At 42.6% G+C, this 6,863-nt stretch overlaps 1 protein-coding gene across 3 annotated transcripts in view; it reads right to left on the reverse strand.

Moving 5' to 3' along the window:
• Positions 1 to 2,272, reverse strand: part of C6H4orf19 (chromosome 6 C4orf19 homolog) — a 99,922-nt gene extending 97,650 nt beyond the window's left edge. For all 3 annotated transcript variants that reach the window (XR_006353588.1, XM_043971377.1, XM_043971375.1), the window contains exon 1: positions 1,894 to 2,272. The gene's annotated coding sequence lies outside the window, so the exon portion shown is untranslated. The remainder of the gene's footprint in view (positions 1 to 1,893) is intronic.
• Between the last annotated feature and the right edge of the window lie 4,591 nt (positions 2,273 to 6,863).

Raw genomic sequence — 6,863 nt, forward strand, 5'->3', positions numbered from 1 at the left:
TGGATCTGGATTCAGGAGGACCTGAGTTCAAAATCAGACTCAGACACTTAACACTTACTATCTGTGTGACCCGGGGCAAGTCATTTAACCCTCATGGCCCCACAAAAAAACAAAAACAAAACAAAACAAAACAAAAGGGTAACTAGGTGTTCCAGTAGACACAGCCTGGGGCTTAGACACAGGAAGATCTGAGTTCGAATGTGATCTCAGACACCTAATAGCTGTGTGACCCTGGGCAAGTCACTTAACCCTCATCTATAAAATGAACCAGAGAAGGAAGCGGCAAACCACTCCAGTATATTTGCCAAGAAAAACCCAAATGGGGTCAGAAGAGTCAGACAAGACAGAAAAATGGCAGAACAAAACCAAACTATATTCCTTTGTCATTTAAAGTATTTAAACCTTTCTCCTTTCCTTTCAAATTGAGCCATAATTCCTAAAATGACTGGGACCGGGGATTAAGCCTCAGGACGTTTTTACTGGGAGAAAAGACTTTCTCAATCAGCCTTCCCATAGGAATTACACAGACTAGCCCCAGATTCTTCAATTTTGGGATCCTTCCAAAAGAAACTGTTCAGGACAGGGAATTAATCAAAGAGTTAATAGGAGGGGAGTGGACATTGAAATGTAATAATCTGCAAAATTAAAAAGCTTTAAGAGTTTAAAACTGCACTAAGACTTTCACCTTGTACAGGGTGGGCCAAAAGCCACCAAGGGGTCTGATGTTTTAATAACTCTTTGAAAATTATTCTTTATTTTTCACCATTTACAGAGATTTGATTTTTCACATGTAATATAAATTCATTGCCTACATATACAGTGTGTGATGCTATAGTATAGTAAATACAAAACAAAAAATAAAGGAATTATTAACTATTCGTGACTTTTAACCCACCCTGCATATGTACATAAATGAATATTAAGTATACATATTCGTCCAGGTCCCTGTGATCAGACACAGTTACCTAGGTGTGGCCAGGCATTGATTGACTAATTATTCAGTATTTAGCAAACAGTTTGTGCCCATTTCACCGATTACATTTTGCTCCCAATTCAGCTCAAGAAGTTTTCGATTTGCTCCCCATCTCTCCGCAACGCCCCCCCCCCTTTCTTCTCTAGTCCCAGCCCCAGGCTTCGGCTCAGCCTCAGTTACCTGGCAAGTTACCTGGGATACGTTTACTGGGTTAGGAAGGGTAACACAGCCTTTCACGTGTATTTAAAAGGAGAAGCTGCATTCCACTGATTTAAGAAACAAAAAATCAAGATACTCCCATGCCTGTTATGGGGGGGAGGGCGGAGGAGGAGAGAGAAAAGTCACACTATCACATTGTTTTGCTTGACTCCACATAGTTGTTACTGGGGTTTTAGTTTTCTTTTTTTTCCAAGGGGGGGGGGAGGGAGAGAAAATAGATTTCTTGTTAGGTCAAAAAATTTTTTTTTAAAGTCAAACTATCCTTATTTCTTTTTCAAAGAAAGGGTTGAATGACTTGTACTTTTTAATAAGATGACTTTAGACGGCCTCGTTTCTATACACAAACTAGCCAAGTACTCAGGGTCAGGACCCTGCAGATGTTCCTATCTTTAGGCGCCTGCCTTTCGTCTTGGCTTTTGCGGGCTAATCCGATTTTCCCTGAAAGAGGCGAATTTTTATTTCCCTCCCAACATTTTTAGGAAAGAAAGTAAACTGAGTAGCTGGAGGAAGCTCAGAGTGAACCAAGGCTGAGATCCCGACATAAATAAATAAATGAAAGAAGTCTAGAGATCCCAAACCATCCCTCCTCCAACGATTCCCCCCTCCCCCAACCCCAGACCCCCGTCCCCCCGACCCTCCCCGCGATGTAGTCCGAGGACGCGACTTGAAATCCCAAAGCAGGCAAGGCACTCTGGGCTTACCTGGGGTTTCCAAGCAGCGGAGGAAGCGGCGGACTCGGCTGATTACCATCTCCCATAGCTCCGCGTGCCTCTGGCGTGTGAATGTGAAAAATGTAAGACTGCCCTGTTTAGCCGGAGAGTTTGCCTGACCTCTGGATGAGCCACTGTAGTTAGTGTCATTGGGTATTAAGGTATCATGTGACTGCAGATGAAAATAAAATCCTTCAAAGTTTGCATTTAATACTTCCGAGAATCTGTAACCCTTTACCTGCGTGCAAGCCCGGCGCGGACGGAGCTTGCCAAAGCAAACTTACTCTCTATTTTGTGGTTGAAGGAGGAGGGGGTAAAAAAAAGGGAGGGGGGAAGAAAGAAGTCATTGAGTCTAACGCTTTGGGTCCCAAGAGTGCTCCAGGAAGAATGCCATTAAGCTGGCATATTTTGTACCTGCAACCCTTTTTAAGAAATCAGACCAATCCGGGGCGGGCAGATTTGGCACAAGTTGGAAATCTCTGACTCCCAGTGCGTTCCCCAAAGCCACTGGAGCCTGACCCTTCTTCCCCCTTAGAGCGGGAGAGCGCTGTGTGCGAATGTGGGCCGAGTGAAGTTGCTCTTTTGGGAATGACACCTGGGCTGCTTAGGAGACTTTTCCGAATGCTCTCCCGGAGTGGTTGTTCTGTCCTCCCCGCCCCCCCCCCCCTTCCCCCCTTCTCCCTTCAAAGAAGATAAGGGAGAGTAGCCGCTCTTGGTTTGAGTTTCCTAGCACATGGGCGACTAAGCAAATTAAACGGATAAGATCTTAGAATGGGAGAGTTGGCAGGGCCTTGCATCTTACACTGTGGAGGTAGCAGTGCCTTAACCTCAGGGAAACCTGGCTTCCAAGCCAGCTTCACACAAATTCATAGAATCTAGAGCTAGAAGGGGCCTCAGAGGTCCTGCCCTTTTCCTTTCCAAGTCTCTTTCAATTTCTCTGTCTCTGTCTCTGTCTGTCTGTTTCTCTGTCTCTATCTCTCTCTCTGTCTCTCTTTCTTTCTCTCTCTGTGTCTCTTTGTCTCTCCTCCCCGTCTGTCTCTGTCTCTGTCTCTCTCTGTGTCCCTCTGTTGCTCTCTGTCTCCTCTGCTCCCCACTTACAGGTGAAGCAACTGAGGCCTAGGTGATATGCCCAAGGTCATACTAGTTAGCAGTGTGTACAAGAGGCTGTCTCTGAAGCCGTGGTCTCTTGACTTCCTGAGTCAGCGCTTTTCCCAAAGAACTTTAAAAAACTTTTTAACATCAAAGTGTTTTATCAAGTAAAATGATGCACTTTATAAAATCGATTAAGTTATTTGTAAATATAAAATTAAGAGCTTTCCAAACCTTAAAACGCTAGGTAAATGTTAGTTACCATTATTAACATTTTAGAATTGTAGGCTCTTAAACACACAAATCTTTCCTCATGGCTACTAAGAAAGCTAAATTAAATCATTGTTTTTTTTTTTGTTGTTGTTGGGAACTTCTGCCAATGGGGTTAGATTGCTTCACAGACTGACCTTTCCCTGCCCCAGTTTAGCAAGTTCATCGTTCAAACCAGTTATTACTGTACTCAGAGATATGGATTATGTCTAAATTTCAATGGGGTTGTAGTTAGGGCGGGGGCGGGGGGCGAGGAGAGAGGGGGATGTTTATTTGGCTTTAAAATCTTTACATACTCAAATTCAGAAAATCCAATGACTCAAAGGAAAAAGGACCTCCCGGACGAAGTGTTGGACAATTGCGCCACCCAGCGTCTTTGTCTTCACTATTCGCTTTAGGAAGCGACCGAATACAGGTAACCAAAAGATTTCGTTGGTTGTAAAAGTGTTAATGAACGATGGAAACACCTATTCATAGAATTCCAAGACTTGGGACTGGAAAGGATTTTAGGGATCATTTAGTCCAAACCTCTAATTTTATAGTTGAGTGTCCTGAGATCCAGAGAGCTTAAATACCTTCATAAGGCAGAGGTGATAGTTGAAGCCTCTGGAGGGAGATCCACTACTCTTTTCCCCTACGTCACACTACTCCTTCATTGTCCCTTTTAATATCTTCTGTCAATTTCAGTTATCGTTTTTAAAACTTCTTTCCTGAAGTCCATCTTTGAACATTTCTTGAAATCCCCAAGTTTTTAGGTGGAGATCTCTGAGTAGCTTAAAAATGATAACCTATATAGAAAATTTGGGAAATGTAATGATGTATTTTTTTTTATGGTCTCATTTGATTAGATACCGTTCCAGTCAGTCAGCCCGAGAACTTTCAATTCTATAATGAGATAGGGAAATTTAAAAATATTCATTCCAATTCATTTACTTGGGAACATTTAACCACAAATCTTAGGCATGGTTACATCAGGCCAGTACCTATGTTCCATTAGCTAATTCAACCCAAAACATTTTTTGATACTGTTATTTGGGCTTAGAATAAATAAAACATTAATCTAGACATAATTCCAGCTGATTAAAAATTCTGCCTATAGAGTATTTCTGAGTTCTAGTTAAACCAAACTGCATTCTTACTTAATCTACACTCTAGCAATTCAGTTATTCAGTAGTTCTTAAACACATACAATGTTATTCTGCCCCCAAATCTTGGCTTACATGCATCCCTACCTGTGGAAGGCCCTCCTCTTATCTCCATTTATTGCCCCAAGCCAGGAATACCTTCCCTCTATCTCCATTGTCTTTTTTTTTTTTGGCAGGACAATGGAGGTTAAGTGACTTGCCCAGGGTCACACAGCTAGTAAGTATCAGAGATCAGATTTGAACTCAGGTCCTCCTTAATCCAGGGCAGGTGCTTTATCCACTGCGCCACCTAGCTGCCCCTAGCTTCATTGTCTTTCAAGGACAGCTCTAAATGTCACTTGTAGAACTCTATGAAGCCAGAAGAAACCTCACTGATGTCTGAGGTCTCTTAGCATCTTACACCTTTTATGCACTTAGAGAACTGCAAATTTATGTGATTTATAGCAGGAAGGGACTTTAGAGACCACAGAGGCATTGTGGTAGAATAGAACGCATTCTATTCTACCACAGAGGACATGCAATTAAAATCTGGCTGTTGATCTTTACCTTTGCAACATCTCTAGAGCATGCCCCCTTCTCGCCTCTGTCACTGCTACCCTTATAGTGCAGGCACTCATCACCTTATGTCTTGTTATTGCAACAGGTGGATCTACCTGCCTTTGGTCTCTCCCCACTCCATTCCATCTTCCATTCAGCCCCCAAAGTGATTTTCCTAAGGGGCTGATCTGATCATGTGTGTCCCCCTCAATAAACTCCAGTGGCTCCCTATTGTTTGGGAGCAAATACAAAATGCTTTGTTTGGTGATCCAAGTCTTTCCTAACCTAGCCCTCTTTTACCTTTCCAGTTTTCTTTCACCTTATCTCTGCTACTCTCTTTGGTCCAGTGACACTGGCCTCCTGACACTTTGATGAACAAGACACTCCATCTCCCATCCATTCCTAGAATGTTCTCCTTCTTGGACTCCTACTGACTTCCCTGGCCTCCTCTAAGTTCCAACTAAAATTCCACCTGCTACAGGAAGCCTTCTCCAATTTCTTTTCTTTTTTTTTTTTTTTTTTTGCGGAGCAATTGGGGTTAAGTGATTTGCCCAGGGTCACACAGCTAGTAAGTGTTAAGTGTCTGAGGCCGGATTTGAACTCAGGTACTCCTGAATCCAGGGCCGATGCTCTATCCACTGCGCCATCCAGCTGCCCCTCTCCAATTTCTTTTAATTCCAGTGCCTTTCTTCTGTTGATCATTTCCTGTTTAACCTGTATAGAGCTTGTTTTGTATATATTTATTTGTTTGTTGTCTCTCCCATTAGAGTGTGAGCTCCTTGAGGGCAGGGACTGTCTTTCGCCTCTTTTTGTATCCCCAGCACTTAGCATAGAGCCTGACACATATAGTAGGTGGCTTTGCCACTTACTACTTGTTCTACTTAGGCAAATCACTTTACCTCTCTGAGCCTCAGTTTCTTCACCTGTAAAACAAGGGGATTAGACTAGGTGACATCTAAGATTCTTTTCAGCTCTAATTCTGTGATGCGGTCCAGCCACCTTATTTCATACATGACAAAACCAAAGCCCAGGGATGTGATATATCTTGCCTAGGGTCTTTTTTCCCTGGGGCAATGAGGGTTAAGTGACTTGCCCAGGGTCACACAGCTAGTAAGTGTCAAGTGTCTGAGGCCGGATTTGAATCAGGTCCTCCTGAATCCAGGACCAGTGCTTTATCCACTGTGCCACCTAGCTGCCCCCCGGGGTCTTCTTAGTAGTAAGAAAGGAAGTCAAGATTTGAATCCTGGACTACAAATTCAGCGCTCTTTCTTTTTGATGTTGCCTCTCTTATTTGTGTGTGTGTGTGTGTGTGCTTGTGCATGTACATCTTATGTCTTACTAGATTGTAAGCTTCTTGTAGACTGTCCTCATATAACTGAATGTGGGGGTCATGAAAAATTTAGTAACAGTAAAAGGTTATGTATACCTATTTTATATACCTATATACCTGGGGTTGTATAAAAATTTCTCCGGTGAAAGGGGGTTGAGAGTGGAAAAAGTGTAAGAAGCCCTGCCCTATGCATAGATTTGGTCACTTTCCCCCTCCGGTGGGACCCTTACTTTAAAGCCTTATTTCTTATCACTCCCCTCAGGGCATTGGGTTCTAATTAAACTGGAGTAACTTTCTGTTCCCTAACCATGACTTTCACTGTCTTCTTCCTGCTTATACCTGGCCTAAGTCTGCAATGTCCTTCCTCATCTTTTTCATATATCGTTCTCTGGTTCATCTTTTAAAGCCCAACTGAAAGGTAGACTCTAAGCAGCTATTTTCTATGTTCTTTATTACACATATTTAGCTTATTGGTAATAACTTTCCACTTCAGATTCCTTACAGCACATAATTTTGTATTTCTCTCAGGTCTGGATTGTATTTTATTTGGGTGTGGGTTTTATTACCCTACTTTACTATAACATTCATAT

Source organism: Dromiciops gliroides, chromosome 6 (genome assembly GCF_019393635.1).
Source record: "Dromiciops gliroides isolate mDroGli1 chromosome 6, mDroGli1.pri, whole genome shotgun sequence".
Taxonomy (NCBI): Eukaryota; Metazoa; Chordata; class Mammalia; order Microbiotheria; family Microbiotheriidae; genus Dromiciops; species Dromiciops gliroides.